The 14,062-nt window shown below is 40.3% G+C and overlaps 1 long non-coding RNA gene across 1 annotated transcript; it reads right to left on the bottom strand.

Moving 5' to 3' along the window:
• Nucleotides 1–236: 236 nt before the first annotated feature.
• Nucleotides 237–3,761, bottom strand: LOC110366312 (uncharacterized). The gene is made up of 3 exons (XR_002426560.2): nucleotides 3,349–3,761; nucleotides 1,771–2,062; nucleotides 237–1,664 (listed from the first exon to the last, which is right to left on the bottom strand). It is a non-coding gene; the product is annotated as an uncharacterized LOC110366312 (long non-coding RNA).
• Between the last annotated feature and the right edge of the window lie 10,301 nt (nucleotides 3,762–14,062).

Raw genomic sequence — 14,062 nt, 5'->3', positions numbered from 1 at the left:
ATTCTGTACCTCAAATTGGTGGAACAAAACATGTTATTTCCACTTAGTGGGAAGAAACCAACGTTGTTATTTCTACTGCTTCAGTGTCAGGGCTTTTTATTTCCACTGCAGTGATTGTACAGGCTCTCATAACCAATAAGCCAACATCCACCCTGTCGAAAAACAACAACAACAAAAACTTGTCTGGTCTGAAGCACATTAGAGCACACAAAAGAAGACTAAGTCCAGGCTGCAGCTAGAATGAAAATGTCTATTTTACTGATAGCAGTGGTGGGATTTGACAAGAAAATGATGTTTTTCTGACACATGAGCAACCTCTGGATTCTTTCCAGTTCTCCAGATAATGCACGCAAAAATACTCCACAACAACCACAAACCAAAAACAAAACAACAACACAGCAACAAACAAAACAACAAGCCAAGGTTGTATATAGATTCCATGCTAACTTCAAAGGGGAGAAAGGAAATGTGTACTACTTATTCATGGTTGCGTAAAATAAATGCACTTCACGTTATAGCTTCTGAACACAACTGGTCTGACCTAAAGGACCCAGATACACCATATCAGAGAAAATAAAAAGTCATGTCTCTGTACAGCAGTGTAAATTTTAAGAGAATTTCCTCTGAATAAGGGACTTTGCATCACTTCACACAGTTTCCTGCAATGAGAAGCAGCTCGAGACTCAAGCTGTGTCTCTCTGGAAACTTCAGGCTCCATCGTGGAGCCGACTTGAACCCATACACTGTGAACACTGGCTGCGCCCCATTCCCAGCCCCTTTATCCCGCTTGTTAACCCAAACTGGCCTCTGTCCCCAGCCCTCCCGGCGACCTTCTCTTACAGCACAGCTCAGAGATGCGACCTCCTCCAGCTCCCAACAACGGGCTTTCTGTTTCACAGCATGTGAACCTGGCCCAGCAAAAGACTGGTTTTAGCTTTTACGGGGACTGCAGAGTCATTGCCCCTGAACACACAAAGTTGGACTCTTTCAGTGCAAATCTATGTCACTTAATAGATGCAAACAGAACAATTATTTTTATTTTATTATTATTATTTTTTTTTAGCTGGATATATGATCTATAGATTCTGGGGTTACATGGGATTTATTTGCTGTTGCGAGAAATAAAAGATCTTGGATTTATTGCTTGTTAGCGGAAAAAATGAGTCCCTATTAGCCATGAAACTAACAATTGCCCACATTTATGTGGCTTTATTAACACCTGATGGATTTTAAAATAAGGGAAACTAAAAGATGCTGCTTTCTGGTGAAAATGTCTATTCTGTTATTTGTAAATATAATGTTCTCAGCTTGCTAATTTAGCACAGAATGTGGGCAGAAATATGAAAATGAGCTCTTTGACAGAGATTATCATCTTTCACCTTGGAACATGTATGTAAACGCTCTTCACGGCATTGTTTTTTCATGAAGCTGTACTTACTCTGGATTATGACTTGAGAACTGACAATTCAAGAATATGATACAGAAAATTTTGTATGGCACAGCAATGGTTATAAGTAATTCACAGTAAAATCCTCTGTGAAGTAAACTCCTTTTATTTCAAGTCACCACAGCCCTTAAATTTGAGACTGACATCACTGTAAGATGTATGCTGCTTATATTACTAAAAGTTGGGGACACTGCTTCAAAATGCCTCCTACAAGTGCCTGAAAAAAACAAAACAAACCAAACCTAAAATTAATTTTAATCCAGAATAAACCCTTCTCACCTGGGCCAGCTAACATGTGCCCAGTTGCTCTCACACATCCTTACCCAGTGGCAAAAGAGACGTGGTCATCCTGAACCCTGTTTTCCAGAGGTGGTGAGAACGGGGAGATGGAAAAGGTCTCAGTCCAGTACGGGCTGTAGCACCTGGATTTATGACATTATAACGGGCAGCAGAAGCAGTGCCATGGCTGAAGGCGGCAGGAACACACTGAGCTTCCTGCAGCTGAAAACACGGTCGGGCAGAGCTGTGGATGCTGGTGCTGCATGGTCTCTCCGGCACCGGCTGAGGTCACTGTGGCTCCGCGCCTCCCGCTGCTTTTGGAACAGCTTTTTGCTGCTGGAAGAAAGGAAATGGCAACATATTTTTTTTTCTTTTCTTTTTTTTTTTCTCAATTTTTTCCTTTTTTCCTTTTTTTTTTTTTTCTTCCCAGGCACATATAGTTTATAAAAATGGGGACTAACTGATGGTTGTAATTTTGATGGAGATTTACCTGTAGGCAAGACGGCAATCAAACCCACACTATTAACGGAAGGCTGATTGAGTTAATGAATATAATTGTCAACTCTACAAACCGATTCAGTCTGTCTAACCATCTATCAGTTTGTCTTTCCTCTTGCAGTTTGTCCCCATTTATATCTTTCTGTATGGTGAATACCTAAAATCCCCATAAATATAAATTTGTTTGAAGGAGGACTCATGGATGTTTGGGAAAGAAGAGAGGGTCTGCTGTACAGGGTAGAGCAGGGGGTCTACTGTACAGGGAATTTATCACTGTTCAATTAAACACAGTCAGTTTGGGCTAGGCAGCGGAACTGGTAGGTAATGTTACCTTTTGTCTCTATCATACAGCTCGTCTAAACCAAACTCAGGTGTTTTACTCATTTAACTAAGTCTGCAAATGACACATCCTTAAATTAAGGCACTTACAGTCTGATGGATGAGATAGTGTACAGGAAGCATTGTTTATAGATACTGGAGACTAGTGCTCCAAAATAATAATAACATCTTCTGGGGAGTGAGGAAGAGGAAAGGAGATGGGAGGAAACATCAGAAATGCCTTCTGTGGGTCAGAACTTCAGGCTTGGTAAGTCTGCAGCCTGCCCACCTAAACTGAGGCTGCAAAGGCCACCAACTGGTCTGCATTTTCTGGATTTTCTTCCATACAGGGAACCTAAATGGTCTGTAATGAACAGCTTTCTATCCTCCTCATCAGTCAGGCTCAAAGCTCAGAGAGGACGGAGTGAGGTGTTAGAAGACAAGAACTAAACCACTGGACAGTCAGAAAAGCATAATTCACAGAGCCAAATCCAATTCAGAAGAGCCCTATCCAGATCAAACAGCGCTTCTAGGAGCAGTGACTGTGAATGACCATTTCAGATATATCAGAAAAAGTTCTCATTCAGCTTCTGAAAGAGGCATACATATTCTTCTGCCTTCCTGTCAGAACAGGACACCAGTGCTCAGGGCTGCCATCACTGGCAAGGTGAGGGACAGCATACAGCAAGAGAGGTACCTGCCTTTCCCCTGGGGTTCTGCACAAGCAGGAAAACAAAATTTAGAGCACAGCCCATGGCAGTAAATAACACTGTAAAGAAGCACAATGTTGAAGTAATAATACATACCTTTCAGATTGCAAAGAACCCCTGTTCTTGCTGGAAAGTCACTTGTGAATACTAGCAATAAAAGAAAGTAGCAAGAACCCCTGGAGAGAGATCAGAATTACACTTCTAGAGCAGGAGTTGCTCTTTTTGAGGCAAAGTAAGAGATGTCCCTCACCTGCTTGAAAAGAAAGATCAGGTGGAATCAGATTTGCCACAGCTGTATTTGTCTGTGTGCTAGTGAGGCTCTTAGACTACTACCAGTGGGAACACAGGCAAGGGTAGGTTGTCCATACCTGCATTTTTATAGAGGACACAAGGCTGCAGCGTGGGTCTCCTCTAGCTGAGCTCATGGAAGAAACACAAATATAGCTGCAGTACGATTAGCATATAGATGCACTCTGAGTGAGGTATTGCCTCACTGGGGGACAAAGTTGCACATACTTGTAGAATTTAAAAAAAAGAGTTGTGAGGAGACTTATGTATAGTCTCCTAATAAAGAGATGACCAACTCTTCTGAAATCCAATCTCATATAGCTGTATATAGGTAATCAGCTAATACTGTGTTTTGTTATCTTCCCTTCTTGAACAACTCTTTTTCAACACAAGCACAACAATACAATATCTTTTTATGTTCTGACATGTATCTGCATTCTTAAAGCCTTTGCAAGCAGCAGATGGAGAAAGATTTATAATCCATTTTCTCATCTTTCAGCTTTACCTTAACTAGCTCTTGCCTGTTATTCATTTTATTTAATAGAAGAGTATTTTACACGTCCTGTCATGCAACATTGTAATCTTCTTTCCAGCGTAAAGAATCCTCCCCCCTCCCAAATTTTCTTATGCTGCATCACTGTGTATGTGTCACAGCTAATAGCTGATTAATACACTTTGTCTGTACAACTGTGAGTTTGTCTTTGAGTTAGTTGGCTTAGAGAGGGGGTTCCAGAGACTATGCTGCTGCTGAATACCCTTACTTCAAATTTAACATGAAGTTTAATCAATAAAAATAACAACAATAAATTTGTCTCATTCTACTTTTTTTTTTTTAATGCTGTAGAAATGCCTGAGTATAAAATGTCTTTCAGCTGTTCCTCAAGAGATATCTTTGTCATTTATTGAGCACTTTGTGCTTCACAAGAATTCCCATCATAATGTCACAATTTGAATTTACTCTGCCCTGACACTCTTGAAATGCCCAGCCATCTGATAGAAAAGTATCTTTTGGTGGTTGCATATATATAATATCTAAATCACCAGTGTTTACAATCTACTTGCATATGCAGATATTAAACCCCCCTGAAAATAGAAAAAAAAGTCAACTAAAAAAAAAGTCAAAAACCTCTGCTCCAAAGAATAGAGTAGAACTGCTTGTTAGGAACTTCAGTGAATGAGTCAATATCTCTTGCTCAAAAATGAAGTGTTAGCTAAAAGTTGAATTAACTGAGTAAGCCAACTAATTGAAGTCTTAACCATGACCCATAAAAATAATAGGATTATTTGCTTTTTAAAATTTTTTTATGCATGTAAAGACAGTCTGACAAGCATTTTTTAAAGGAAATGAGAGGAAAGCAGGGATTTAATGTTCAGTGTTCAGGTGCTGTCTTGCCTGTCTGCTTGTGAGAAATAAAAAAATATTTAAATTTTAACACTGAAGGAATCAAGACCAAAAATCTCAAGTGTTACGAGAGGATGTTTTTTTAGCCTTGGCTGTTTTGATTTTTTTCAGTTTGTTTAATTTTAGTGACTAAAAAGCATTTAGAAAGAGGATGTTTTTATTTAAAATTCAACATCCATAATACTTACATTATGGTGTGAAAGCTGCACTAGATGAGTGATATCTTGGCACGTCTCCCAGAGGCATAAGTGGGGCAGAATTTTACCCATGATTTTTAAAGCCAACAAGTATAGAGAAAACAACAACAACAACAAAACATCCCAGAATAAAAATATTCAAATTTTTAATTGTAATAAAGTAGTAAAAAGAGCATCAGCTTAACTTAAAAAAAAAATAATAAAAAAAAAAACTTTGGCAGATCAGTCTTTCACAGAAGGGGTTTTGACAGACCACTGGAGCAGGTTAGTTGTCTGAAAATATCTGCCCTTAATATAATTCAGAAACAAAAGGGCGTTTGGGGTGGTAGTAGTAATTGTTTTTTTGACTCAGTAATTTGTCAGAGACTCAGCCTTTGATTTTACCTGAAGGATTTCCTAAAATTCATAATCTGAAGTAGTAGCTCAAATTCAAATAGTAGTTGAAATTCACAATTTGAATAGTAGCTCAAATTCAGACACATGAAAGACTGTTTCTCATTGGAAATGGCAAGAACATTTCTTCTCACTTTTAATACTTATTTAGTGATTTTTATGCAACACCAGTAACACCATTATCCCAGCATTGATGGAATGAATACATACTGTAAATTCTCTTCTTTGAGACATTTAAACCTTTGCTGGATAAAATGCTAGCAAATGTGATACTAATTAAGAAATAATCCTGCACAATAGTAAAAGACGTTAGATCTTTATGAGTAAAAGGAATTTCTCCATTTTTAATATTTTTTAAATCTGTGGTAGGCATAGGATAATGTTCTTAATTTGTTACTTTTTAGAAGAAGATCAAAGCGCATTATAAATTAACTTTGATTTGAACAATAAATTTTCTTCACATTCTCTAAGCCTGGGATTTTTGAAATCATCAGTAACCTTTGGGTGGGTGTGTAAATCAATATGCGCTCCCTCTATAGCCAAAAAGTAATATAAGAAAATTTCCATGGTTGGTAACTTATGTTTAAACATTTTTAATCTCAATATCTAGTGCAAAATGATCGACTTAACTTTTCAAATGTGCTCAGGTCCTATGGTGATGGGCAAAGCGTGACATCCAAACTCAGGAGGTCGTGTTAAAGTTGTTCAGCACATGGGTGGCCACTTTAATTTGTAGTTCCCCACTGTCAGCAGTTCTGGGATCAGCTTTATGCAGGAGAGCTCCCCCTCCTCCACCATGCCAAGGTGTGTATCCAGGGAGTGGTGTATTCAAATGCTTATTTCATGTCCCTGGAGTTGAGCTTATTGATTACTCACATACTTAAACACATGCTTAACTTTCACAGCTTTGTTAAATGAGGGACTAATTCACTTGCAGTCAGTATGAGCTTAGAACAGGCGTTAGGCAGATTTGAGACATTCAAGCCCACTACTGAATCTAGCTCATAATGTTTCTGCCCTGATTTTTCTATGGCTTTGATTTAAAACTTCTTTTCTTCCAAAACATGAGCAAAGCCATTAATCACTAAGGGCAGTAGCAACAGTGGCAGCATGTGACAGACACTGGCAGTGAGAGAAAAATAAGCTGTGTAAATGCAATACTTTATTCAACATTACACACTACTTTAGCATGAGTGTTGTTTTGGAAGGTTAAAAAGTGGTTTTTTTTGAACAGCTAGTAGGTAGGGTATAGGACGGCTTCTGAACCATATTATGCCAGTTTCTCACAGTTTTTTGTTGTCGTTGTTGGCACTTTTTTGTATAATAATTTGGCTTTACAAAGATAAATTTCCTCATACTATTCACACACTTTTTTTTTTTTTTTGACTGTGTGATGTTTCACAGGTTGACATCATACGAAATCACCTAATACTGTGCACAGAAATATTTCAGTCCAGTAAAGAAAAGAAGAAAAGTACCCATTAGCAAACAGAAAAATGTGCAGATGGATAAATCTGCAAACATTATTTTAGTTTCATCTAATTAATTACAGAGGCAGAAAAATTCACTCTCATTACCAGCATTTGCAAATGCTGCTGATGATCTGTGTGCTCCAGTGTACAGTCCTCAGAAAGGGCTCTCCTGGGCTAATTGCATCTATAGGATGGACAAAGAAGCAGTTTATTTCTCTGTACGTGGCTTTCTGAATAAAAATAAAGCTCGTTATTTCCAAAGAGCCCCCAACCAACCTTTAGAACACAGCTGTTCTCTGTTCTCACATCTCTCTTTTTTTTTCTTTTTATTATTATTTCTTTTAGTTTCCAAACTCATTCTATCCTAGCAGGATTTACTTACATCCTGCAGTGGGACAGTAAGCCCCTAAGAGGTACAGGTTTACAGGAACCTGTTGTGTCCCATTTTCCAGCTGTGGGAAAGTGATTCTCAGGGAAGGGAAAATGACTTGTCTAAAATCACACAGTGAGATTAATGGTAGAGCCAAGCATTGAACATTTAGGCTGTGGTCAGATGATCACTAAGATTGGATTTATGCATTACTGGATCACCTGGCAATACAAATTTGGTGCAGACAGGCATGCATTCCTCTTGAATTATTCATAGCACATCAGAGAGTGCTTATGTCAGCTGTTGCCATGAGATAACCCAGAGTACAATGGCTACCATATGTCATTCATTCTCATCTTGCAAGTGTAGTTTGGGATGACAATCTGTTGCACTGTGGTAGGAAAGTTAGCTCCTGCTTATGAGGCTGTTATTACTACAGGAACCACCCTAGAAAGTCACAGCATCACAAGTGAGATGCCATTTGCATGTCCCCAAATGCCAGGGCGTTAGAGTGTCCAGGATACAGTGGGTGGCAAGATGGATCTGTTGCTGGCTATGCCCCTGAAAGTGGCCCTTTCCTGCTAGCGGCTGGTGATAGAGACGTGTAGATGTGGTGCTCAGGGAATGGTGTTCCACACTGGGATTCATGAGAACATGGAGCAGGGGTCAGAACTGATTGTTTTGCCAAACCTTTTCTCATTGCAGATAAAACTGAGTACAGTAACACCAAGGAATTACAAGTTCCTGTTCCCTGAAGCATCTGGGTCTGTGTAAAGAGCTATGGCTACCAGCAGGAGGTTATATTTCAAATATGGGGACATCAACAGTACAAGGAGAACTTGTGAAAGTAGATGTTCCCAAATATCTGTTTGCAGCTGTTTCTCAGGAAGGTGCCCTCCTAACTGGCGATGCTCACTGAACACTGAGCAGAAAGGGAATTTAGCTGTCTGGGAGGTGGCAGCTCTTGACTCCTAACATTCAAGTCCAAATCAGTTTGGGACTTAAGAGTCAGCAAGACAGTGCTGAAGTTCCAAATGTTCTTTGGAAGGTCCCCGGCTCACGATGTGAGTGTAACATGCAGGAATTTGTAGCAAGCATTGCTCAACTGAGTGTGTATCCTTTCTCACTGTCCTGTGACCTGTCCTGATTGTGTCACTGCAACAGTGTGTTGGGATCATCTTAAGCTGGTGTCAGAGACCTCATGAAGCTCGTGATCTCTGTACTCCTCAACTGATGCCCTGGATACAGGACAGTCTGCTATCATGGTGAACCACTCGTGTAATTTGGTGCTTAAAAAAATATCCCAAGCCGTGCTTACTTCTCCTGAGAATCCTGGGGTATAGTGCTTGCATCTAGCTGGGGTTGTCTTTCCAGAGTCTGTCCACTGCAATCTTTGAGCATGCAATGCCTTACTGATCTGCTGGGCCAGGCCCTGGCTTGGAGTAACTTCAGGTGAGAGGCAGCAAGCTAATGCTGTCGGTATTGGTGTGTCCAACGTCTTGATTCTCAGACAAAACCAAGGTAATGAGAGTCAATGAAAATAAGATCCTCATCTGTGGAATGTCCTAGCAGATGTGAGGCCATAGGCTGGGGGAGTGAGGTTATGGTGATGACTGGTGTGATGGTGGAAAAAAAGGCACTGGTGAGGAAAGTATCAAGAATCAGTAAACTTCCAAACAGGTAGGACAAGGTATGGGTTCAGTCTGCTTATCACATCAAGAGAACATCACTTCAAAGTGCAGGGAACAGGATGTTAGGAAAAAGGGACTGGTGAATACCCTACAGGCTACAGATGGATCTGCTAATGAAGTAATGTGGCCAACTAGTACTCAGATCAGTTCCGCAGTTGTTGTTTGTTGTAGTTGTTTGGTTGTTGTTGGTTTCTGTTTGTTTGTTTGTTTGTTTGTTTGTTTAATGCAAATGATTTGCACTTTTGGTCATCTTGTTTCTGAGTTGAGTTTAGATGCTCTAAAATGGAAATAACCATAGTATCTAAACAACTCCTTAGCTTCTCTACAAAACTATGTCATACGTCCTCTCCCATGTTCAGCCAAACTAAGATCATTGCAACATTTTCAAAGGTGGCATGATGCAATTGTACCATATATCACTCCTCATGATATCATGAGTGGTTGAGTAGACAGGCAAAGCTTAAGTTATCTATCTTAATGTATAAAAGGTTCTTCAATTAGCAAATCAGTAGTCAGATAACGCTTATGTGTACTCATGTTTATCAGTGTTATACAGTGTTATATAGTTCATTTCTAGGATGCAATTGTGACTGAAACATTAGAACAGAATGTAGCCAGAGATGTAGAAGAGTATGGTCTCTGAGAATCAACAATTCATCACACAGGTTGAGCTGTTGGTCAGGAAATAAGGGTGTAAACAGACTTACTACTGCAAATGCACACAGAGAAGTTTAAGAAGCTACCTCTCCCAGCTCTTCTTGACCACTTCTTAATATTATGACAAAGCTGCCAGCATGATCCTGTTCCAGTTCATTCAGCTCAACCTAAACCAGAGATGAAGGTGACTTGAGAAGACCGGGCTTATTAGGCACTGAATCTATTAGGATTTACATAATATGTTCTGGTGGCTCAACTGTGCGTTGGTAACCACCAGCTGAAAGACGGTAAGTGACAACCGGGAACAGTAATGAATAGTTAGAGGTTGTAATATCTTGAAGGCTCCAATTACTGCCAGTACGCCTCTGTGACTATGCCCCAAGACAGAGTGTGGGAGTGACTTGACTCTGCCAGTGACTAAGCAATTAGCCCCAAAGGCAACATGGCACATTTCTCTGGGCTTCCACTTCCCATCCACAGAAGGAAAACAGTGCTGCATATTCACTTTCGCTTAGCACATTCTGCTTTGACACTAAGTGTGAGGATTCAACATTAAACAGGAATTTCTCAAATGTATTATGAGTGAACGAGGAACATACTGAAATATAACTAAAACTGTAGTTAGAAATTACTGGAAATGCGACCATGTCCTTGTAGTAGCAACACTTCCACTTCATCTCCTTCATATTCTATTTTTCATATAGAGAGATCAGAAAGACCTTATTTCCCTGTATTAAGATCACATGGCAAGCCTTTTCTTGGAGCGAAATGCCTGCTAAAACATTTTGGCTTATATAAAGGCACAAAGTGGTATTACCTATGGGGCTTCGGGCTGCAGGGGCCTCCAGGCAAAATACTCTACATGCTGAAGAGGAAATGCAGTTACTGAAGTCAAGTTTATGTTTTTTAACCTATTTTTCTTGAGATAACTTTGTCAGATTGTCAAACAAACTCTCCAAAGGGATTTGAGTCACAACCACATTAAACTGGAATCCAATCTTGTTATGCTGGCCTCAGCGAGTGGATATTCCCTCTGAGCAAGCCTGCACTGTATTAAGCTGCCTTCTGTTTCTTCAACCTAAGCTGTGAATGTATAATCATATTTCCTTTTGAAAATGACTTGTTTTTCTTCATTACAGAAACAGGATTGATTTTCCTACAGAGTGTTACACTTGTCGAAGCAGCTATAATCAAATTTCAGTGTGATGTCCCTACACAAGTAATTCCCACAATTAAAATGTAACTGTTCTGGGTACCTGTTGAGTGGGATTCTAATCTTCATATGTATCAGGAATAGGTCCATTGAGAACATAGGCCAAATCCACAGCTTGTGCAAATCAAAGTCATTGGAGCCCCATCTGTGCAAACCAACTGTAGATGTAACTACCTACTTCAATGTAATAGAGTCACTCATTAATACTTGTATGACAAAAGGAAAAAATTGGACCCATAAATCAAATAAATTACCTTTTACATCAGTGAATGACAGAAGCTACATAATCTAAAAGAACTTCCAGTATTCCAAATATTCTCTCATGTAACCCTAAATAAAATTAAATGAAGGTGGATACAAGTATAGCAATGTTTCGGTAGTTAGCTCAGGACAGGCTTCCAAGGCCCAAGAACTCCCATGCCAAGTCATGATAAAAGTGCACTAGCTCAACAGGCCATGTTTTGGGTGAACAGCCTTGCGACTTACTGAAGACATTTAGGTCAGTCTCGAAGAAAGCATGAGCTAATGCTGCATCCCTTTACATGAGTGACTCTCAAGTGCTGCCTTTGCTGTCACCTCAGCAAGTCCATGATTTCTTTCTGAAAACCTGTGATTAAGCTGCCATGTCTGCTTATATGCGATATGGAGCAACAGATCAAAGCAGAGCTCATTTTTGAAACAAACAAACCAACAAACCAACCTCCCCCCCCTGCCATACCTCCCCAACTCCTGCAAAAATGCAAACAACAAACCCCAAAATATTTAAAAATACAATTTCTAGGGATTTACTTTTCCCCAGGTTTCTTCACCTCCTTCGGAGGCTTTTCTTCGTCCTTTATCTTCCTCCATCAGAAAAATCCCAGCTGAATGGACTTCAAAGAGATATTTTCTGAATTGCTGAAGAAGTCCCCCTTAACTGACCTGTCTTTGAATATCTGCAAAATGGAAATTAAAACCAAACCCAGCAAAGAGATTCAAACCATTCTGTGACACTACTAGGATGGTCCTGCAGGTTAATACCCAGACTTCCAGTCATCATTTATAGCCCTAGTAAGGGTGTGCCAATTTGTTCAAATTCACCTCTTCTGGATAAAACTTCTGAGAGAAGGTAAATAGAGCTGCCTTCCCAAATATATCCTGCCTTTCCTGTGCACTGGTCACCAATGAGGAAGACTCAACCCTCCTTCAGTCAACTGATGCTCATTCACATGCTCTGAGTCCCCCTCTTTTCTCTCATCCACATGCATGAACACATGCACATGCACATACACACGCTCCTGGAAAATGCCAAGAACCTAAGTTGACAGCAAATAATTAAGAGAAAATGAATTTTAAACATAAAGCTGAATAACATTTCCCACTGCCTGGCAGCAGCTAGGTGATATCAAACCAACTATAAACTTGCCCTAAAGGGCAGCTCTGGATTTCCCCCATTACAGGGGGATGGATGTTTAAAGCAGTGCAAACAACAGTGCTGCTGAATTTGCAGCTCCACCTATTTTCTGAAGGTCAAGCAGCCTGACCTCCTTACAGTCCATGTGTACACACGCTCACACAAATACAGAGAAGTAAGGAAAAATAAAAGTGTTTGCCAGCATGCCTTTTGCTTACATCCACTTAACATTATCTATTGTAGTCATTCCGTTGGAGAACATCATGTTATTAAGGGAAGCCAGCTCTGCCAAGTGTTAGTCCCCCAGAGGGGACTCACCCATGTGTTAAACATTTTAGCTCTCATAATAGAAGGCTATGCTCTATATTTCAATGACAATTCACTTAGTGTTTACAGATGAGATACTGGGGAGTGCATCCCAGCAAGCAGTGTTGGCTTTTGATGCCGAGAGACTGGGCAATAAAATCATGTAGTGCATAATGTTTGTGAGACGGATGTGTCTTGTGGCAGCCAGCAAAGCAGATACTCATGTTCATCTTGGGCACTTAATGTGCTCATCAACCCTGCCTGGTTATGGAGAGCCCTGAACACACTTGACTTCCAGAGGCAGCAAGTAGTTAGGAGAGTGGAGTGGCCGGAGAGCTTCAGAAATATAGCATCTCCTTACTATTAGACAAACAAACTGCTCCTTTCTACACAACAGTCATTCTGAAGGCATCCTGTAACAGAAAAGGTGGAAATATCTCAGGCTGCTTCATCTGCTTTAGAAGGGAGAGCAGACCACATAAGCTTGTTGCTGTAAGTAGAGAGTATGTAAACATGAAGGAGGAAAAAAACAGGAAATCACAGGAGGGAATTACAGATTCCACATGGAGTCTTTCACCCAGTACTCTTCTAAAACAGCCTGGCATCCTGAAGCAGCATGAGCTTTGGAAGACTGTTCCAGTTTCATTTTCCTTTAAGTAGATTTGACTTTTTCTCATTTAAAGTGAATGTGTTGCTTTGTTGACATGAAAGTTTTGATGACACACCACCCTAATTGTTCGCTGCTCTAGAGAAGCACAAACCTGCAGCCGATGCTCTGTGACATGTTTTTGTGCTTCTCATTGTTATAGTTTTCCACCAACTGATCATCACAGCAAGTCAACCTGCAAATAAGTTCTCCTGTGCACTTTAATGAGGCCCTTATCTCTGGCCAACTTAGGAATACTCATTGGGCTCTCCCCTGTTGAGCAGCAGCAACTCCAAATAACCCTCCCATTAAAACAAACGCACTGCTGTCAGAGATGTCAGGTTGAAGGGGCGGCAGGCTTCTGAAGCCGCTATTGCATCATTCTTTTGCTGGGCCAAGGTACAATGCCTACCAGAGTGATTAGAGCAATTACTCAGCACTGTTTGTCACAGTCAATCAGATCTGACCAGCATGAATGCAGCCGTGACCTAGACCTGCCTCTCTAGCAAAGCGTTATTATTGGTTGTCATCTTTGTCTCCAGTAGCTCTATGCTTGTGCCTAAGTTGGAAACACACTAAGAAAACTTCCTAGCAATTATTTCTCTTTCGTTTCTCTCCTTGATGGGCCTCTCCAGTAATCTGGTGCATGCTTTCTTCTTCTTTTGTCTTGCCTCCTGTGTTCCTGCTGATATGTACTGTGGCTTTCTGACAACGAGTTAACTAGTGAAAACCACTTGGCAATCACTAATGTCACCCCTTCTCTGTTGTTAGTTTAGCATGAA

This window comes from Columba livia, chromosome 2 (assembly GCF_036013475.1).
Source record: "Columba livia isolate bColLiv1 breed racing homer chromosome 2, bColLiv1.pat.W.v2, whole genome shotgun sequence".
In the NCBI taxonomy this organism is placed as follows: Eukaryota; Metazoa; Chordata; class Aves; order Columbiformes; family Columbidae; genus Columba; species Columba livia.
Note: the sequence above shows the minus strand (reverse complement) of the source record. Positions and strands in the feature narration are given on the sequence as shown.